Raw genomic sequence first — 22,378 nt, forward strand, 5'->3', positions numbered from 1 at the left:
AGACAATGCCGCTCCGGCTGGGACGTCCCGGGCGCAGGCCCGCGGAGCGCCCCGGGGGGCGGCGTCGGGAGCGCGCCCACAGCCGAGGAGCCAGGGGCCGGGCCGCCCGACGTCCAGGTGCGGGACTGGGCGCGCCCCTCCCCGGCTCGAGGGAGCCCCGGGCCCCGTTCCGGGCGTTTGCAAGTTGTGCGCAAAGTTTCCCGAGGTCTCGTGCGTGCTCCAGGGAAGAGAAGAACAAACCCCGAAACGCTGCACAGCGGGGACGCGGAAAGTGGGAGCCGAGGGAGAACGCGCGTGCCCCGAGGGGCCGCAAACTTCCCTGAGGCCCCCTCGGCGCGGCCCGGGCCTGGGGTGGCGGAGATGGAAGCCGGCAGGTGCTGGAGTCCCTCAGGAAGCGGCGCCGGCGGGCGCGCGGGTCCCTCTGGCGCGCTCTCGGCCCCGGCGCCGCCGCTCGGATCCCGGAGCCACCAGCGGCTCGTGCGTCCCGAGGGGCGTGGCCTCCAGCCCGAGCGCTCGCGGCGGCAGCGCCCCCGGGCCGGGCGCGGAGTCCCGGGAGGCCGCGGCGGGCCTGAGCCCTGGGAGCGGGGAGCGCGGCCCGCCTGCTCCCCCAGACAGCGGTCGGCCGCCCCCCGTGGCCCCACTTCTTCACCCCCTGGAGACCTCTAGCAGCCGCAATCCCCTCGTCTCCAAACTGGGGACAGTCATTCTAGGAGGCCTCATGGTGCGTGGGGAAATTCTCTGCGAATGAATAACGAGGTGGTCCCGTAACGACCTGGCTGAGGGCCAGGCTGCAGGTCCGACAGACCAGAACTGGGCCGGGTCCGCGGAAGACCAGGCCACTAGGAGGCCGGAGGCCCCAGAGCCTGTGAGACCTGACAATCTTGCGAAGGCTGAAGCTCAAACCAGACTTGAGGGGCCTGCTTTTCCCTTGCGGGAGTAGTCCTAGTCCTGCAGAGTACTCACCTTTGCTGTGCCTGGTGGGGCTTCTGAGTTAGGAAGGTGGGCAGAAGTGTGGGTTCCTGGGTCATTTGAGAGAACATCAGCAGGTAGCATGTCCCGACTGAGGTATCTCAATTCCTCATGGGACCCAGCTCGTGACCAGGGAGAAGGGTCTCCAGAGCACTGTTGGAATGGTGGCGGCCTTGCCCCGAAAACACAGAAGCTGAGGCTGTGAAAATGGGGGTGGGGGTGGAGGGGTGGGGAGGGTAAGGAGGTGAATCAACCATCGCCTGAAACAAACTCTCAGATCCTGGACGCTACTGGATCTGTGTTGGGGCCTCTGGGAGCTAATGTGGGCATCGGGGGTCTGGACTCAAGAAGCCGTCATCGGCTTGTTCAAGAATGTACTGAGCACCTCTGGTGTGCTGGGTGCTGGTGTGCATGCTGGAAATCTGGGTGAAAGAGGCATAAGTCTGAGAGAGGCCCCCACCTCCCAGTGGCAGCCTTATGGAATAACCCTAAGGCAGGCTTGCCCCTTGGGGCCTCATTTCTCCCCAATAATTTTGTAGAAAATGCTGGATAACCAGGGCCCGCGTGTTCTGTGAGTCTGCAGACTGGATGGGATGGGTGGGCAGGGCTGGAGAGTAGAGAATCTCGGGAGATTGGTTCCAGCCCCCTCCGTGCTCCACAGCCATCCTTGGTCTTCCAGTAGCCTTGGCCTCTCCTCAAGCTGTGCTCATTCTAAGAGTGGCCAGAAGAGGGCGATGGCAAGGGAGACCTGGGGAAAGGTCACATCTCAGTCTGTCCGTGCTTCTGGAAATTCCCTGAATTAGGAAAAGCTTTCTTTCCTAAAAGAAAAAAAAAAAAAAGCAGTTCACCAGGCACTGAGGTCCCAACGGAAGGATATGCCACTCAGCTCAGGGGGAACACTGCATTGCTTGGTTCCACATTTAAACCAAATGTTTAGGGGCAGCCTCTCATCCGATCCCAGTCAAGTCCTAACTTCCTGACTCCTCTGCCAAGAAGGAGGGCTTCAGGGCTTTGAATCTAAAACATTCCCCCCCCCCACCACCACCACCTGTCCCTTCTTGGGTGGGAGCCTCCATTATGCTGCAGACACGGTTTAGAGAGGAGAGTATGGGATCTGGTCCTGGCCTCTTGGAGCTGTGTTACCTTGGACAAGTCCCCTCCTCTTTGGGCCTCAGTTGCTCATCTCCAGGATGAGGTCATTAGACTTGCTGGGGTTGCAAACTGTCAGGCCCAAGGAGCTGGTGCTCTTGGCCCACGTTGGGGGTCTTGCCTTGTGCCCACTTCACACCAGGAGGGCATTTGAATTTGTGCTTCTGGATCCTTTCTACTTTGTGTTCTGTGATTCTGTGACCTGTGTTTCCAACTCAGTCTCTCAGAGGCTGACCAAACTAGTAAGTGTTTCTCCATTTACTATTTTACTATTTACCATTTCGCCACTCTTACCATTTTTAAAACCATTTTTCACCATTTACGAATTTCACCATTTCCTCTGCATTTACGTTCTGTGTGATCTTGGGCAAGACACTTAATTTCTCTGTGCCATAATGTCCTTGTTTATAAATGAGGATGATTCCTAGTAAAGTGCTTTAAACAGTGCCTGGCTGTATATTTAGGTTCTTTACAAACAGGTTTTCTAGAAACTTGGTGAAAGGACATCTCCATGTGGACCTTTGAAGCAAGTTTTAAACTATAACATTTAAATTTACTAATAAACAATCTACCTAATGCTGTGAGAAGGGATGCTTTTCAAATCAGATGCTGGGGGACTGGGAGTGAATGTGTGCAGTCCTCCTGGCCTGGGGCTGGTAAGGTACACTGGGCTTTCTGGGCACGGTCTCTGCCAGCAGTACACAGCCGGCTCTGCTGTTTGGTTTTCATCTGATACTCTAAGTGTGGCCAAGGGTTCAATTGACAGTGAATTATAAGACATCCTCGCAACCACCATGCTCTGAAAGAAACCTTTGCAAAGCTTCTGAGGGCTTTTCCTGCCCATTTGCTCTCACCCACGATTCTTTAGCTGGATTCAGCACCAGAAGGCCTGGGTCCTTATCCCTTTTACTCCCTCTGTGGCCTTGAGCAAGTCACTTCGCCTCTCTATGTCTTAATCTTCTCATCTGCAAAATGGGGATGGGAATAAACTACTTGCCTTGTAGGGTGACCTGCAGCTAGTTATAGCTGGATTCCTCGGACAAGGACTTGTGTGTAGATAGTTCATTAGGAAGGTGATCCCAATGAAGCAGGAAGAGTAGAACAAGGGAGGAGGAAATCCAATGAAGGAAGTGAACTGAAGTAGGTGCTTTTGTTGATGGAATCTTACACCCACCAGGACCCCTGCACAGCTTCCAGAAAGTCTTGTAGAATTCCTTGCCCATACAATGAGAGGCTGGAGGGTTTCTCCAAAGGCTGCTATCCTTCATTGTCTGCTCTTCCTTCTTTTGTTTCCAATGTAAAAAAAAAAAAAAAAAAAAAAAAAGCCCACCCAAACTCAGTGTCATAGAACAATAGCCATTTTATTGTTTTGGTGATTCTCCAGATCAGGAATTTAGAAGGGGCACCACAGAGGTGATTTGTCTCTGCTCTGCAATGTCTGACCCTCTGCTGGGAAGATTTACAGGTGGTGGTGATGGGAGAGGGGGGCTGGAATCATCTGGAGCCCCATTCACTTACATCTGGTGGTTTGAGGCTGGCTGTTGCCCAGAGCTCAGTTGGACTATTGGCCAGAACACCTACAAGTGGCTCCTCTGTGTGGTCTCTCCACATGGGCTAGTTGGGCTTCCTCACAGCATGGCTGCTTGATTCTAAGTGCACACGTCCCAAGAGAACCAGATGGAAGCTATATTGCCTTATGTGACCTTGCTTCAGGAGCTGCGTATTCTCATTTCCATCATAGTCACAAGCCTTTGCAGATTGCAGAGGAAGGAATATAGACGCAGCTCTCCATGGGAAGAGTATCAAAGTCATATTGTTAAAAGAGCATGTGGAATAGGGGGTGTTGTCTCAGCCAGTTTGGGAAAATAGGACCTGCCATGCTCCTCCAGGCATTAACTTTCCAGTATATCCAGCCTGCGTCTGTGTGCAGGCACCATGGTCACTACAGATTCAAAAAAAGCTCTTAAGTAGAAATGTGGGGAGATATGCAGTGATACATGGAATTGCCCAGAGTTAAGCTGAGGATGTGTGACATAGGTCACCAAAATTGTCTACATGAAACTCAAATGATGAAAAAGTGCTTTGTAAACTGTAAAATACTGTATGGCCTTTTGGATTTATTAAACCCAAGGAAACTGGCCGACAGCCAGCTTTCCTTTTCAGCTGGCGGCTTGATAAATACCAGGGCCTTCCTCACTACTCCATGTTCATATATGATAAAAAAAATCTATTGCTACATAAATAAATATAGTCTCTGGTGGCTTATAGCTTAGGAGCCAGTGGTTGGTCTGGGAGCTACTCTTTCCTCATGAGGAAGCTCGCATCCCTCCCACACTTTCAGACCTTACTTCTGTCTGGAAAGTGGGGCCCTACTCTACCTTGTCATTCTCTCCCAGGCACCTGACTTTACCAATCAGGCCTTGATTTTCAGAGCCACGCAGGGACCTTGAGGACAGTACTCTCTGGGACAGCTTTTGCCAGCAGCCCTCACATTACTGATGCAAGGCTGGAATGTCCTACTCTGTGAGGTCAGAGATTTTTGTCTGTTTTGGCCGCTGCTCTAAGCTCAGTGCCTCGAGTGGTGCCTAGCACATTGTGGGATACTTATTAATATTTGCCGAATGAGGGAATGATGATTTTGACCCTATGTGGATTGGGTCTGTAGCTGAAGGGACCTCCTAGCTCACCGTTAGCCTGCAAAGTAGTGAGGCAGACCTGACCTAGTGGGCTCCGAGTTGGGAGATCATGGGGTCCTGGGAAGTGCTTAGCCCTCACCCCTGGAGTTTCCATCCCTCGTGGCAGGAGCAGATGCCTTGGTTTCGTAAGCACAGTTTTGAGTTTTCCATGATGCCTCTTAGAGGCCTGTCTTCCCAACATAGCCTGTTCTCATCTCCCTGGCACCCCTACTCTCTCCTGTCAGACTCCCACACTCCCCTGTGGGCCACACTCAGGGGACGGCAGCTGGCATTTTACAACTTTATTGTCATTTCTAGTTGTCGTGGTGTCCTTGCTGATGGGCAGGTGCTGATCTGATGGAGTCAAAATATTTCAGGGCTGTATGGAAATGAAAGTTTATTTTCCCACTTCTCCAGGCAGGAACAGCATCTAGTTCATCTCTCTTTCTAATATATCACCCCCTGACGTGCCCTGGGGCAGGGCCTGTGGTGGGTGAGAGCACAGGTTTTGACACCTGACAGACTTGGATTCAAAATCTGCTGCCTATGCAGGGCTCTGTGACCTTGAGTAAGGTACTTAACCTCTCTGAGCCTCCATTTCCTCACTTGGAAAGAACTGTTAATATTCACTATTTGAGGTTGCTGAAACAATTAAATGATTCAATATTTGTCAAGTGCTTAGCACAGCTTCTGGCACAGGCAGGTGTTCAGTGATTGACGTGTACATCATTAGAGCACAGAGAAGATACAACTCTTTCTTGAGCTCTTTTGTTGACATGCTATAGAGGAATTTGAATTCTCGTAATAAATGAACAATTGATTTCATGTAGTGTAGTTATGGATTCTTCAATCAGACCTGATAATAATTATTGGTAAACAGTGTCTCCTAAATGCTTTGAAGGGTGAGTGTTATGACATGTGAGTTATAGCTCAATAAAGATTTTTTTTTAAAGTAAGTGAAGGTGAGGACTGGCTAGGGCTGAGTTGGGGGAGGAAATGAAGTGCTCGGCTCCTGAGTAATGATCATACAGAGACACAGCAACTCCAGCAAGCAGAGAGAGCATGGCCATTAGATACCCAATGGAACCCAGAGGTCCCAACAGTGGCCAACACGCACATTGGGGCAAACAGTGTCTGGTAGAGGGGAGGCCCCCTTTCGGTGAGAATGGTCCAAAAGCTGAGTGATAGCAAGAATACCACCCCCTCGATCTTTAGCCAGCCCCAGGAGTAAACCGGCAACTGTGTCCGTTCCCATTTTGCACATGGTGAAACTGAGCTTCTTGCCCAGACCTTCTGCTTGACATTGATAGTCCTGTGACTCCTGATGTTGTGTTTGTAGACAGAGCTCAAGTTCTGAAGACAAAGTCCTCAATGGCATCATCCAACATGGATCCCCAACTCTGACACCAGTGGAACCTATGTTCTCTTCTCTCTCTTTGCCAATCCTCCAGTGATCCGTGTCTCACACCCTCTTCTGGGAGTGGCATGTATGTTGGGAGCATATTCTTTAATCCTCTGTCCAATGGGACAAGGGAGGGGCACCTAAGTGCCAATTGGACCTATTCCTGTCCCTGGAAGTGTCCAGCTCAGGGCTAGGCATGGCCTCCTCTGCAAGAAGAGGCTGCTGAGAGAAGCCAGGTGTAGACAGGTCTGCAGGTTGTCCCATGAAGCAGTACCTCCTGCGGTCGGTTCAGGACCTCCGCTTCTCACTGATTCTCCAGCCATTCTCGGGACACAACTGGGTAGGCTCCTAGCCAGCCTGCTGGTTCTGGACCCAAGCTTTGGAGACAGGTTGACTGAGGTTCTCCTTCTCGGCTCTGTAACTTAGAGCTGTGAGACCTTGGGCAAGTCTCAAAGTCTTTCAAGCCTCAGCTTCCTTGTCTATATAAGGTTAATAGAAACTCCTATGTTGTAAGCTTGTTATGAGAAAGGCACTTGATACTGTGCTTCACAAATGGAATCATTCAATAAATATGAAATATTGCAGTCATCTTGTGGCCCTTGGAGAACCTGTCATGTCCAAAAAGTGTGTGGATAAATTGAGTCCCATGAGCAGCACCACCTTCTGTGCTGAGAGAGCCCAGGGGCTAAGTGGGTAGACTCTACAGACAGAGTGCCCAAGTTCAGATTCTGACTATACCAATTAATGGCTCTGGGACCCTAAGCAACTTGCTTAAGCCCTCTGAATCTCAGTTTCCTCAACCATAAAATATGGATACTAATATCTACAACATAGAGTTATTATGAAGATTACAGGAGTTAAAATAGACAAAGCCTTTGCATAGTGCCTGGAACATGGCAAATATTCAGTAAATATTATTGTTTTTATTATTATCATCCCACCGAAATTCGACAAGGTTTCCAAGTGGCAAGAAACTGAGTATCTGAACAACCAAAGCCAGATAATGTTACCAGAGCTTTATGTTTCCTGACAACACCAATGCTGCACCAATCCTCTATACTTAAAGACCTTGGTCTGAAAACAATCTGCCATGAATGTCTGGCTTCCTTGATGCTCTGCTGGATCAGGGGTGGGGGTGAGGGGGGTGGTTCCGTGCCCTGCAAGCCAACTGGGTGTCTAGGATCCACTGAGAAGCCAACCCCCGACTATTTGGAGATGTGTGAATGGCATTGGGCTCAAGCCTCCATTCAGCCAATGGCTCCCCCTCCCCCCTTCTTCCCCAGCCATTCCTCTTTCTAAAAGCATTCATTCCTCAGGGCACCTGAGTGTCTGAGTTGGTAACCACCTGCCTTCAGCTCAGGTCATGATCCCAGGGTTCTGGGATCAAGCCCCATATTATATTCCCTGCTTAGCGGGGAGTCTGCTTTTCCTTCTCCCTTTGTCCCCCTGTTCATGCTCTCTCTCTCCAATAATTAACTAAAATCTTTTTTAAAAAACTTAAAAAATAAAAGCATTCGTTCTTTCATGTTGCAAATAGCTGAGGTGCAAGCAGGATTTGGATCCACATCACATTTGATGGTGGCACAGTCCTTCTGCTATGGACCCATAGTCAAGCAATCTGCATAGAGGATGTAACTTCATTGATTCCCCAAACCTTTGCCTTCTTACCCCTCACCGTGCTTTTCAAAAGAAGAACTAAGCTATTAACCTTTGCAGTGATTACAGCATTGCCTTAGAGCTTTGGGCCATGCCTGATGGTTTTCAAAGCTCTTTTCCTTCTCCTCTCTCCACTGGTCTCTCAAATAGCCAGGAGATGATCTGAGCACTCACGGGAGATGCTCTGGGCTCTTATGATCTGTGGGCACTGGGAGATGTCCAAGTGCTACACAGGGGAGAAGCTGGGCTGGGGCCTGCATGGGACACCGAACTCATCCATAATGGGACAGGATCCTCCAACCCTTGTTGTCTTCCCTAAGCATATGGCCTCTCCAAACCTGGAGCCACTTCCCTTCTCCCGGATCTCTCCACACTGTCAACCAGCGCCTCTGTGCTGCCCAATGAAGGTCATTGGTGTGCTTGCTCCCCAGAGCACCATAGCCTGCCGCCTTCTCCCTACCTTTTTCTCTATCCGGGGCCAGGACTCCAATGAGGATGAGACAATTCTGGCCTTCAAAGTGCTCTCAGTCCCAGAGCCTAGAGGAGAATGATACAAAGTGTTCAAAGGCATCTGTCCCTGAAGGCTCTCGGTTCATGGCACTCCATGGTGTCAGGTTGGTTGAGGATGACGGGACCGGTCACTCTCTTCACCCTGGAGGTAGAGGACTTAGGTGGTGCATGTTTCCCCAAGGATACTCTGGGTGAATGGGCCATCTGGGTGACAGAGCAGATCAGTGAAATGTCATTTTTAAGAGACTTTTTGGGGCTCAGGCAGCCCATGGCATGAAACCTTGCCTCTGTCCTCACTGCTTGTGTGTGGTTTTCACTAAATTTCTTTACCTCTCTGAGCCTGTCTTCTCATTTGGAAAATGGGAATGATACGAAAACCCATCTAATAGGTTTGTTGGAGGGTTAAGTTAGGCAGTGGACAAAAGTGTTCAGCAAGCAGTTAATAATCGTTGGCTCCTCTCCTTGCTGTGGTTACTATTACTCCTGTTACTGCTCCCCTATTTAAGAATTTCTCTCTAAGTGACAATCTCTGTGGCCTCTGTATGCTTATCTCTCCCTCTCAGGGCTGCAAAGAGTTCTCTTGGGATCCATAGCATGTGGCGAGTGATAATTTATTGCTCCACAGCTCGCTTGCTCTCATCCATGAAGCAGAGGGAGGATGACAGATAAACCAAACGCATATAAGCAGGTTTCTCATGGTATCCTCTTAGCCTGTTCATAATACAGTTCTGCCTGGATGCAAACATAGCAACAGGAACCGAGCTTTCCTGCTGATTGGTTACAGACCTATCTATGATCACGCCACCCTCTAACCACTTCTGTCAATTACCAATAAATATTCTCAGGCTCGCCTGCACGAGCACTTGAGTGTTGATGTTCAGCCCCGAGTCTTTGCCTGCTCCGCCAGCTGGGCCACTTATCTCCCCGCTCATCCTGCAATTTGCACCCAGCCTCCGCCCCTTCCTCCCACCTGGGTTACTGGCCTTGAGTTGATGTGAGTCGTGCCTGAGCCAGTTTCCCACAGGAGCAGGCTACCTTCTACAGGAGCTCTTTCTCAAGTTCCTGGGTCAGTTCTCCCCCGCACTGAGCTGGCACTGGTTTCCCATCCTCTCACCCCGTCTCAGAGTCAGCCTGGCTCCCTGAGGACTGGGCTCTGTGGTGGCAGGTACTACATGGTACCAGAGTCCACCCAAGTGCTTCAACCAGAATCCCCACGCCACCCTGGATACCTGTCTCTTCCTTCCCCTCTCATGCAGTCCAGCCCAAATGCTGCCAGTCCCCTTCCCTCCACCTCCACTGCCATCGTTTAGTCTAAAGTGGGCGCCCAGCTGGGCTAATGGTGACCATGCCTGAACACATCTTCCTGCTGCCCCACTTGCTTCCTGCAGTCTCTTTTCCACGTTGTCGCTTGAGTGGTCCTTTTGAAACTCATGCTTGATCCTGTTTACAAAATCAGATCTGCTGAGGACCCTCAGCATACATATCCTTTTCCCTATCCCTGGCCCCCTGGCCCTCTGAGGCCTTCCTAGGCCCTGATGTCTTAAATCTCTCATCATCTTTGTTTCTCTGCATGGCATTTTTACAGTCCATTACTGGGTATAGCTATTGGTATGATTATTTGCTCAGTGTCTGTCTCCATATGAGACAATGAGCTCCAGGCATAGAAAGAAACAAGACTCACTTGGTTTCCCGGTCATCGGCACAGTGCCTAGCATGTGGTGGGTGCTCAAGCGGTATTTACCAAATGAAAAACTGAGTGAATGAGATACCAGAGGGATTTGGAAAAGGTAGCAATCACCATAAGAAAATCAAGGAAGCCTTCCTGGTAAGCTGGGGTGGTAAGCCATGATCTTGGCCTACCTTGGAATAGTGGATGCCAAGCTGACACATTTGAAACATGTCTTTTAAGAAATGGGGAGCTATTGATGTTTCTTGAGCAGAGGACTATTATAATGAAGACATATAATGCTTAGGATCTGTAGAAGCAGGAAATAGGAGGACTACCAGGAGGTCTAGGTCTGAGAGCATGAGGACCAGACTTGGGCTATGGCCTTGGGAATGGAAAGGAAAAGAAGATGGGAGGGAGATCATGGTCTGTGTGTGGGAGAGGCACCAAGATGAGATGCATCTCAAGATCAGAGTGGAAACGTGAATGAGTTCATCAAGGCATGCTCAATAAGCATTGAGGTGTCCTTGACATGGGCATGTTATTTTTTAACATAAAACAGTTTTCTTAATTACACAGCTAATACACATCCACTGAAGAACATTTAGAAAATATAAAGAGCAAGCAAGAGCAAAAATTTCTGGTAATTCCATGGCCTAGAAGTAATTGTTGACATTTTGTTGTGTATTACTCCAAAAAATTCTTAGACGTGCTTCTATTTTTTCTTTAAGTGCTGTATATACTGCTTTGAACCTGCTGGTGTTTCATTTTCACTTGAGTATCATGACCCTCTTTCCATGATAGTAAAGCTATTTATGTAATAGATGCACTTCTGTAATGTTGACTTAAGTTGTTTTGTGCATCATTGTGTAGATGCTCCATAATTTGTTTAATAGATCCCCTATTGTTGGACATAGAAATTTTCCCCAATCTTTTCTTTTGCTTTTACACACAATGATGCTTGAGTCATCCTTGTTGCTGGATTTTTATGTGCATTTAACATTATTTCTTTAGAAAAAAATCCCTACTGATTCCCTGATTCCCTACTGAATCCCTTCTGATTCTTTTCAAATTGCCCTTCAAATTTTTTCATTCCTTTGAATCTCTATTAACATTCTGTATTTTTTAAAAGATTTTATTTATTTATTATGAGAGTCACAGAGAGAGAGGCAGAGACATAGGCAGAGGAAGAAGCAGGCTCCTCGCAGGGAGCCCGATGTGGAACTTGATCCCTGGACCCCGAGATCATGCCCTAAGGTGGAGGCAGACGCTCAACCACTGAGCTACCCAGATGTCCCTCTGTATTCTAATTTAAACATTTTTTGCTGATTTGATAAGAGAAGAATAATTTTGCTATTTCTTCAGTTTGCATTTATATTATAATTGTATGTCCTTTTCAAATGATTTTGAACCTTTAACAATTTATTTTGATCACTTGTATTTCTTTTGCTATGTGCACTTCCTGTTTGTGCTCCTGTTGTTTCCTTCTTATTTATAAGCTTTTTTTTCTTCTATTCATGCTTACTTTTCTTTTCTTTTTTTAAAAAAAGATTTTTAATTTATTTATTCATGAGAGACACAGAGAGAGAGATAGAGGCAGAGACACAGGCAGAGGGAGAAGCAGGTTCCATGCAGGGAGCCTGATGTGGGACTCGATCCTGGGACTCCAGGATCACACCCTGGGCCGAAGACAGGCGCTAAACTGCTGAGCCACCCAGGGATCCCCATCATGCTCACTTTTCTAATTGGATGAGCATTTTGTAGAATGCTTAACATTTTGTAGAAACTTAAATTTAGGAACTTCAACCTTTTATCTGTCATGTTTGTCACAAATAACTTTTGAAGAGAAGATTTTTAAAAAGCAGAAAGTTTATTCTGTACCATATCATTCACTTCTTTCATGGTGATGATGGCAGGGCTGTGTCAGTTAAGATTTAGGGTTTGCTAGTAATGGACCCACATTAATTGGCTATGGCCATCGAGGTCCAGTTGGGAGACTGAAATCTCACCAGTAATTTGAGAACTAATTCAAACATTTAATATAAAGGATTATAAACTAGCAAAAGGGAAGTGGCTACTGGAGAACTCTAAGGAAAACAGAAACAACAAGATGTGGAGAGAAATTACTAGGGACTGAAGAGTAAACTTGAGAGAGGCCACCCCACCCCACCCCAACCCTACCTTCTAACATCATAGGAGAGGGTGTGCCTGTGGTCTACTGGAAGTTGGAGGAGTTCACTGAGATGTTTCAGGAAAAGACTGATGAGTGAGGCATCGTCCATTGGAGTCTGGGCAACACTCTGAAGGGTGGACAGCAGCAGGGCTCCTGGACACTGCTGGCAACCACTCCATAGGAATGAGAGAGATGAGACCACCTGAACTAGGAAGAAAAATCACTTCCTCTTGCACTATCCCTCTAGTGCCCTCTACTGATAAAGCCTAATGTCATGCAGGTGGCAAAGGAATAATGTTTCAATGGCCCAGCTCCAGCATCACAAAGTATGACAGAAAAAGGGTAGATTTAGGGGTCTGGGTGGCTTAGTGATTGAGCATCTGCCTTCTGCCCAGGGTGTGATCTCAGGGTCCTGGGATTGAGTTCCATGTCAGGTTTCCCACAGGGAGCCTGCTTCTCCCTCTGCTGTGTCTCTGCCTCTCTCTGTGTGTCTCTCATGAATAAATAAAATAAAAATCTTTTTTTTTTTTTTAAAGGTAGGTTTAGAGCTGAGAAACAATACATTGGTAGCTGAAACATTGATTAAACAAGTTAGAAGTTTCTTTCTCACATCAAAGTCTGGAGGTTCTGCAATGCCAGTCCAATATGGCTTCTGCTCCAGGCAATTCCCCAGGATACAATCTCCTTACAGCTTGCCCCTTCATTCTCCTAAGATTGAGGCCTTTATCCTCATGGCCTGAGATGGTATCCAGAGCTCAAACCATCACAAACACCATCTAGACATGGGAGACATGGAAAAGTAAAAGGGACAAAGAATGTATGAGAAGGTTTGTAGGAGATGCCATTTGCTACTTTGGCTTTTATCTCATTGGTCATGTGGCCACAGATAGCTATATGGGGGGTCTGGGGAATGTTTCTTCTGGAAGACCTGGAACTGAAAATCAGAGGTTCTATTATTATGGAAGAAGGGAGAAAAGATATCCGTGGATAATAAGCAATCTCTGCCATAGTAGACTAAAGTTGCTGGACCTTTATGAAGAAAATTTAGTCAAAATGAGGATAAGCTCATTACTATTCGTGAATATTAGCCAGATATACCAGATATGATCTTAGAGTAAAATCCTGTAGAATGTTAGAGCTAGAAGGAACTACTAGGATCATTTATTCTAAGTTTTTCACATTTCCTGTGAGATCCCTGAGGGCCAGGGAGAAGGGGGCAGTAACTTGTCCAAGGTCATAGAGACGGCTATTGGTAGCTATGGCCTAGAGGTGGACCCCAGGTCTCCTTTACCCTCTGCCTGGCATATCTTTTCACGTTCTGCACTACTTAGAGTCTCCAGTGGGCCTTTGTCTTCAGAATGAGTCCTGCATAATTGCGCTGCTAACGTGTGGCTCTATGCAAGATCATTCCACAGTGGAGTTATTAGGGCTTATGAGATATGCCTGGTCCTGGAATCAGGCACGTAAGATGCAAAATTATAGCCCAAGAAGCTTCTGGTTCTTAGGACCTAAACTGCACCCTTCTCTCCAATACTGAGTGGATTCCTGTGAGCTCAGGCTGTTGAAACACAGCAAGTATAAGATAGCACTAAGTCACATTCTGCTGGAATTAAGCAATGAAAGTGTTCTCTTAGGCCAAAGTAGCCAATCACCTTGCCAGTGTGAATGTCATCATTTCTATATAGCTGTGGAAATAATGGAAGGATTTTCTTAGAACAAAGGGAGCCAGGGTCTCAGCAGGAAACAGAATTTACCCCAGCTGTTTCAACTGAAGAGACCTTCATGAAGAGACTACTTACAGAGGCAGGGTTAGGGGACGAAGAAGGCCAGCAAGCCACCTCTGTGGCTGAAGGGATGGGGAGGGGTCAGCGTTATAGGAGCTGGAACAGAGCTGGAGGGCAAGTGGCTGAGGGATGCACCTGCTGTGAGAGACACAGCACCAAAACAGGGGGGAAAGAAGGGAAGAAATGCCCACGTCTCTCCCTCTTCTTCCATCTCATCTGCCAGGCTCTCCTCCTGCCTGAATGCCACCAGAAGCCCGGGTGGGGGGAGGGGTCGTGGAGGATGCAGTCCACAGGATCAGCCTTCCCGGGCACAGAGCAGGGCAGAGAGGGTGGAGAGTAAGTATCGGAACTTTCATCGCACCTCAGGATTGCTGCAAATACTCTTTTACATGGGTGGAAAGATTTTTAGTATCTTTCAAACACACATTTGTAAATGGTCAATGTGTGGCACCTGGGATGCCACTTCTCCCCCATGTCAAAGGCAGATACGACTACTTGACCATGGTGCTCTTTTCTATGGACCCGAGAAATCACCTCACAGTGCTCAAAGAAACATTACCAGTTGAGCAGGCTTGGTGCATGAGATGAAACCTATTTTGAGCTCTCAAATTTAAATAACCTTGCGAATATGGCCTACCTTCCTGCTCTTGCCAATCTAGTGGATAATCCTTTTTTTCTGGGAAATAGCTGAGCAGGTATTTCTCAGGCCAAGTGAGTCCTGCGTGGAAAGTGAAGATGTGCCATGGCTCTGAAATGCGCTGGTGCAGCCATATCGGGATGTAGATGCAGGGGCGAGGCAGGCGGCCCTATCTGCCTCGAGCCAGGTGGCCACCAGCTCGGGCACCAGCCGGACTCCCCTGGCGTATCCGTACAATAGGATGCCGCCAACCGAGGCAGAAGGCAGGGCTGGGTGTTCGCTTGAGGTGGAACCAGCTTTCAGAGCTCAGTTGCTGTCAGAGCCATCTGTACGCGGTGCTCTCCTAGGTCCTGACCGACCGTTAACGTGGAGAGCCCTGTGGATTCCAAGGCCCGGCTGTGTTTCTGCTGCACACTCTCAGACTGCTGAGTTCAGGCTGGAAGTGGCTTTGAGTAGAAAACCCTTAGCTGGAACCAATGGATAATAGGTTATGAATGTTATCAGCATGGCATGGGGTGTAGGTGGCAAAGAGGTCCCAGCTCATGAGCCATTTCTATCAATTTGTGTTGGTCCTGTGTTGGGATGGGCTTGGAGACAGCATCCAGGTTCCATGGACAGGAGGGCCATGATTAGGGATATCCGCCCTGAGGGAGGGGAGCACATGTTTGTCTCATATTTGCCATCCCTGGTGTAGGGACAGAGAACTGGGTGAGCGTCAGCAGACATAGCTTTAGGATGTGATATTTTGAGCACCTCATCTGACCTTCCTGGACCTGTTTCCTCACGTGGAAAACAAGGATGTTGCTTAGATGGCTTTTCAGCTCTCTCCATCTTAGAAAGTCCATGATTCAGACTAGCTTTTTAAAGAATGTGAAACTTGCAACAAATCTGATCCAATTAAAATATTTCCAACTCCCCACTCCTCTGTGCCATATGCTTGAGTAACTAAGCTGTCTGTCCCTCGTGAGGGCCATTTCCCCAAGCTGGAGCAGCTGGACACCCTGAGACAAGAGGCCTCCCATACTAAACAGACCCTACTCTTTAATCTCAACCAAAAGATCCAGGAGGCGTGATTCACATCTCGCCCCGTTTCCTCTCCTCTGTCCTCCGAGAGCCCGAACCTCTCCCCTCATGCTCTGCAAATGCGCCTGAATGCAGAGTCCTGAAATTTAGGTTCATGGTTTCAAAGTTCATGGTCCTGAGAATAAACAAAAAAACTATTGTGGTTGCATAGAGCTGTGGACCCCATTAACACCGCCCCATGAATATTTATAGCGTGAAACTACAAAAGAACATAGAGGCCATATTGTATTTCTTAGAACTTTCTTTCCATGGGGTCCTTTCTCTGTGGGTCACTTTAATGTAAGCTTTGCTTATTTAGTTGCACACTTTAAGCCGATTAACTTTTTACTAAAAAAAAAAAAAAAAATCAAAAAAACCCCTCCCTGTTTGTTTGTACATATACTCCCTAGACAAAGATTCATAGAAAACTGCTTTAAACCTGTTAAATCCCTCTGTTGGAAACTTGAAGTGAACTAAATGTATCCCTGGGTAGGATTCCCCTGTAACCGTCCCGCCTCAGGCCCTTGCGCCCTACCTCAGCCTGTTTGCTGGGAGGAATTCCCATGTCGGAATGCACCATATTTAGTTCCTCTGATAATCTTGGCTCCTCTCTGGGAGACTCGTAAACGGAGCCTTAGTTCCATCCTTCCTGCATGGCCTGTCATGGGGATGACAAAGGGCAGGCCCTGAGTAGGTGGATGCGTATACTTCTCTAATAGAAATTGTAGAGAAATCAAACATTAGTGCTGGCGGGACCTCAGAGGGTGGACTCCACTGGTCTCCAGACTTGAGTGAAGCAGGAGTCACCTGTTGGGGGGGGGGGTGGCGGGACAGGGGCATGAGTTTAAAATGCATATTCCTGGGTCCTATCCCCAGAGATTCTGATTTTCATAGGTGTGGGCTGGGGACCTGGGGATTGTCACATCAACACTCTCCTCAGACATTTCAAACCAGGTGGTTTGTGGACCATGACTGGGAAGCACGGAGCTGGTTCAGTTGTCTCCTTGTATGCGTGAAGAAAGTGCCACCAAAGGCACTTTGGGACAAGTTATTTGTTCAATGTCACACACAGCATCCAAGCTCCCTCTTCCTCAATATAGATGCTGCCTGTGGCCCCACTCTGCTTTAACTTGGGCTGTCGTGTCCTGAGATGCAGCTCTATGGTGGAACATTAGTGATGAGGTCTGTATGAGGGAGGCTGACTGAGATATAAACTACCCCTTAGCTCAGGCCCAAGTTGTAAGTGTAGGTCTGAGGGCTAGGAAGTGGCCTGGTTGGTAGAGGGGAGGGGAGGTAAGGTAAGCGCACCTGCTGGAAGTCACTCCCATGAGGTAATAGATCCAGGTCTCTTTGGGTTTTGGGGTGAGCCCCAGGGTGGAGTAGGGCCTGCAGCCGGGGTAGACTGGAAGGTCAGAGGTATCCTTAGGCTGTGTCAGCCCTCCCTAGGAAACTGAGTCTTGAGGAGGGTGTGATGGGTGACAGAGGGTGATGGCAGAGTCAAGGGGTCTCCTTCTGATGGGCTGGGCTTCTGACTGGCTCCTGGGCTTCCCAGCTCTGCAGGCCCCAAGCCAAGGACCACATAACAGTCCCAGGATCCCCCCACCGGACTTTCAGGATCTTAGATGGGAAGGGGTGTTCAGGAGCCCCCCGGCAACCCGTCCTGCACTCTGTCCCCTCTCAGCACCCTTGCTGGGCTGTGCAGCCTCTGTCAGACCAGCAGCTCATCTGGAAGCAGGGCTCTTACCGCTGACCATGAGGTCAGCCCCCGCCTGGAGTCCCAGTTCGAGAAATGGGGTCCCGTGTGAGGCTGTGAACACAGCTCCAAGTTTAGAGCCAAAAGGTCTGATTTCAAGCCCCACCCACTTCTCACAGGTTGTAAACACCGCGGGCTAGTTGTTAACTCCCTAAGCCTTACTTTCCCCAATAAATGGAGCTAACGATCTTGCTCTGCCTTCCCCTGTGACTTCAACGGAGCGTACGTGCACTCACTTGCTCACTCATGAGCACGTTCTAAAGGCCCAGAACACGGCAGGCTCAAGCTTGGGGCTGGGTGAGTGGTGGGGAGGAGCGCATGTGCAGGAAGCTGTGAAGGGCTGTACAAAAAGTGAGGGGCTCCTTGTGACCAGCTCCACCGTGGGTGCTCTGATAGCTCCAGATTTTGTTCCTGGTGTCTGGGCCTTTCCACCCCCACCCCTACCCAGCTCCTCAGTTCCTGTGGCCTCACATCCTGCCTTGTTCTTGTTGTCATTGGTATGCCACATGAATGTGGAACCAGGCTCCCCTCATCAGATTTCCTCTGCTTCTGTACTGACACTGCCTTGCTGCTTCTCACCACGGGGCCTTTGCTCATGCTGCTCCTTTGGCCAGCATGCCCTTTCCTCCTGTTGTCCACTTGACAAGCTTCTGCTCACAAGTCATCTTCCCACACAAGTGTCACTCCCTCTGTGAGGCCTTTCCTGATTCTACCCCCAAGCCTAAACTAGTCCCTCCTCTGTAGGCTTCCCTCCCTCCCTTAGCAGCATGGATCCTTTCAGGACAACGATGGATGGCAATTGAGAGAGGACTTGAGAGGTGGCTTAGAGCAAATTGCCTAATAGCCTGAGCCTGCTTTTTTTCATCTGAAAAACCAGTGTGATATGTATTGCATGGAGTTGCCTTTGGCAGGGTCAGAGGAGCATAAAAGCTTGTCATCTGGCTGGCACTCAAGAATGATCAATCCCTTTCTCTTCAGTGTCTTGCTTCTGAGAGGAAGTGGCCTGGTTGGTACTAAAACATCAGATTTGGGGAAAAGGAGAGCTGATCCAAGATAAAGGGGGACGTGTTAGAAGGGCATGAGCTCTGTGACACTGGATGTGTGTGAGAAGAGGCCATTCAGGCATTAGTTGATGGGTTGGGCCCGAGGACCAGCAGGGCCCCTTCTAGGCCTCAGAGTCTGTAATTCCTGGTCAATTGCTGAGCAGTGCAACACTCTCCAAAAGGTGTTCCTTAGGACAGGATTCAGTGAAAAAAGATTCCAGGGCAAACCACATTGGGAAAGGCTGCATTCTCTTTCTCTTGGAGACTCATGATATTTGTCAGGGTTGTAAAGGCTCTGAGAAGTCCTGCAGTAAAGGAAAGCTATTTAATGCAACATTTCTTATTAGAATGTGGGACTTTGGGAAGAGTGGCTTGATCAGGGAGCATTCTGGCCTGGGAATCTGGGAGGCCTCGGTTAAGTTAAAACATCTGTGAAGCCTCTTCCTGATTGCATGACCTTGGCCAAGTCTTATCTCTGCTCTGGGCCTTTATTTGAGGTTGATGTATAGAATGCATTTGGCCTGGTACCCGACATAGAGGGCTATATGCTATATGCTATATTCCCATCTGCTGTAGATGGGAAAACACAAGCAGGGAAAGATCCTGGGTTGGGAGGCTTTCCCTGCAAGGCTGCCTCCTGGTCATCTTTCGCAGCCTTGAGGGTTATGCATACACATGGGATCTGTTGGGGAACATAAAAGAACTTTACACGTATGCATCACTGTTACTACAGTAGTGTGCTGGAGGTGGCTCTCACTTACAAGCCTATACTCCTTTTTCCAACACCACGTTCTGTGATCTTGAAATCAGCCACGGTGGGAGTGTTTACACCAGGACAATCAGCCAAATGCTACAAATCAGGGCTGTCTTCTCCCCTAGCCCCCTAGTCAATTGTTAATTATCAGCACATCACTGATTAGATATCATTAGAAAGTATTTCTTTGAAATTAGTCTCCTTTTATATTTGTAAATTTCTTATATAATAGTTTTAAAATTGTATCTGACTACTTTAAAGATTTCTATTTTTGATTTCTGAAAAGCATTTTCCCTCCTGTATGTCATAATCTATTCCTAACACAGTTCCTAGCCAGAGCTTCCTAACAAAACGCCACCACCTTGTGACAACCCCCTAAATTGCAGGTTGGAGTTCCAGTGGGGTCAGCCAAGACTGGAGCAGATGGCATTTTCACTGATGTACATTTTAGATGCTTCCTCTGGCCTATCCTTTCAAATTCTAGATTTCTGTGAAGAATTGCCCTGCTTGACTTCTTCGTTACAGCCATGACAGGTGTAACAGAGGTGCAGGGGAGCCTGTGCCTCCAGGGGCATGGTTGATTGAGGCAAAATCTCTGGTGCCTTTGGTCAGTGCTTCTCAGACTTTAGTATGCACATGCTCTCCCTGGGAATCTTGTTCACAATCAGCTTCTGATTCAACAGGTCTGGCATAGGCCTTGCGATCTTGTATTTCTATGGAGCTCTGAGACAACGGTGCTGCTGCTCGTTTGTGGCTTATACTTTGAGCAGCCAGGGTTGGTATGGGAAAGAGAAAATTTACCCCGGTGATAGGAATCCTCCCAGAACTTCTCTTAGGAGATTGCCATGGACCATGTTTTGCCTTTTGGTAAGAATTCAATAGCTGTGTGTCTTGAATGCATAGACTTAGCTCATTTTATTCTAAATATATTCATCCAATTTGTTGATTTTTAAATTTTAACTTTTTTTTTTTACTTATTTGGAGTTTATTTTGGTGTAGTGTAAGGCTCAAAGCCAACTTGATTTTTTTCTCAAATAGCTAATCCATTTGTCTCAACATAATTCATTGATTACTCCTCTTTCCACAAATTTGTGAGACCTCTTATATATGAATTTTCTTATAAAGCCTAGGGATTGCTTCCAGACTATTCTATGTTATAGCTTTATAACATATTTTAATGTCCAATGAAGCCAGTCCACCTTTAATAATCTTTCTTGACTGTTATCACCTAATTATGCAGATGAACTTTAATATCACTTTGTCAATAATAAAAGCATTATTGGGATTTTCATTGAAGTATGTTAAGCCTACACATTATTCATTTCATTGAATACACATTGTTCATTCAAAAGAATGAACATTTCAGGAATGTAATATGTCTTTCTTTTGATGTCAGTCACTTTTTATAGCTTTTAGTAGAATTTATGTTCTTGACATAGTATCACATTTTTTGTATCAAGTGTATTCCTAGATATGTGTTGCTTTTAGCTGCTATTTTAAATATAATTTATTATTTTATTTTATATTATATCATATTATTTGTATTATATACAGTTTTATTTTATACTATTTATATTGTTTTCATATTACAGCCATTAGGCACATGTAGAAATTTAAATTTAAGTTAATTAAACCATAAAAATAAAACATAAAGTTCAGTTCCTCAGTTACACCAGCCACATTTCAAGTCTTCAGTAACCACATATAGGTATTGGGTACCATATTGAGGAGCTCTACCACCATTGCAGAAAGTTCTCTTGCACAAGAGACTTACACGGAGAGGTATTGTTGATCACTCATTTTTTCTTATGTGTTGCTATAGTATCTTATTTTATTTGGGAATACTTTTCAATTTTTTATTTTAGGCTTCTAGGAAAAGCAGTTGTTTTATACCAGACTTGTGGTTTCTTTTCTGTCGTGGTATTACTCTGATTCTCTTCCTAAAGGAAGGAGGGGGGAATGGCAAACACACTCCCTGAGGGATGCTCCTCTCACCCTTGCCCATGGCAGACATCGCTAATCGATCACAGCACTTTTTGATGTTCCTTGAACCATTGCTGTTTCCAAAACTTACCTCTTAGTTCCCTGCTCTTCTCTGGCTCCTGAGACAGAATAGGATGCAGTGGCAGGTCACGAGGTGTCTTCCCCATGTGTTCTGTCCCAGGGAGGGCTCTGATTCCATCTCCTCTGAGTACTTTTCCAATCATCTTTCCTCCGTGGCCCTCCATGGCTCCATTCAGGGAGGTCTGTCTTGTCTTTTCCATTATTCTTATTGGCATCTCTGAAGAGGACATCTTTTTCGGCTCACTTCCTTCCCCACAGAAGGTTGGAAGCCCAAGGATAATTTGGGGTCATTTTAAGTCTCAAACAGTTGCAGTCTCCTGCAGGCCATGCTAGTGGCTCTTCCCACACAATACTTTTCTAAAATGTTAGTCATCTTCCTGTTTGATTCAGCTATATTTGCCATGGCCACACCAGGATTGTTTTCTAGACATGCCTCTCAGGATTTAATTGCTGGCACCTGGCACTTGGTAGGCCTCTGTAAGGGAACCACACTTTTGGTTTCTTGTCCTTCCCCGTTCCTCTCCCACTGAAAGAATGTACTGGGCACCATCTTGATTGGTTCTTGCTATAAAATTGAGGGTTTTTTCCCCCCTTACACAGAGTTCCTGAGGTATAATTTACATATTGTATTATTCACCCATTGTAAGTGTACAATTTGATTTTAGTAGATTCATAGTTGTGCAGCCATTGCCACACTTAAGTTATAGAACATTTCCACCACCTGGAGAAGTTCCCTCATGCTCCTAATAGTCAAATCTCAGTCTTGCCCCCAATTCTAGGATTCATTAATCTTCATAGCTCTATAAATTACCCTTTTTTAGACATTTAATATAAATGGAATTATGTAATATGTAGTTTTTTGCATCTAGCTTCTTTCACTTAGCATGTTTTTGAGCTTCATACGCGTTGTAGCATGTGTCAGTAATTTGTTCTTTTTAATTGCTAAATAGTTTACCATTTTATAGATATACCACATTTTATTTATGTGTTCAGCAGCTGATAGGCATTTATGTTGTTTTCAAGTTTGGGGCTATTATGAATAAGGTTGCTATAAACATTTGCGTTTATGTCTTTGTTTGGA

General features: G+C 47.1%; 1 protein-coding gene and 1 long non-coding RNA gene across 3 annotated transcripts in view; one reads left to right on the forward strand and one right to left on the reverse strand.

Moving 5' to 3' along the window:
* Nucleotides 1-22,378, forward strand: part of TLL2 (tolloid like 2) — a 121,709-nt gene that overhangs the window by 338 nt on the left and 98,993 nt on the right. The gene's annotated exons all lie outside the window — the stretch shown is intronic.
* Nucleotides 611-14,957, reverse strand: LOC144301338 (uncharacterized). The gene is made up of 3 exons (XR_013368154.1): nucleotides 14,622-14,957; nucleotides 8,312-8,388; nucleotides 611-1,787 (listed from the first exon to the last, which is right to left on the reverse strand). It is a non-coding gene; the product is annotated as an uncharacterized LOC144301338 (long non-coding RNA).

The sequence above is a fragment of the Canis aureus genome, chromosome 29 (assembly GCF_053574225.1).
Source record: "Canis aureus isolate CA01 chromosome 29, VMU_Caureus_v.1.0, whole genome shotgun sequence".
In the NCBI taxonomy this organism is placed as follows: Eukaryota; Metazoa; Chordata; class Mammalia; order Carnivora; family Canidae; genus Canis; species Canis aureus.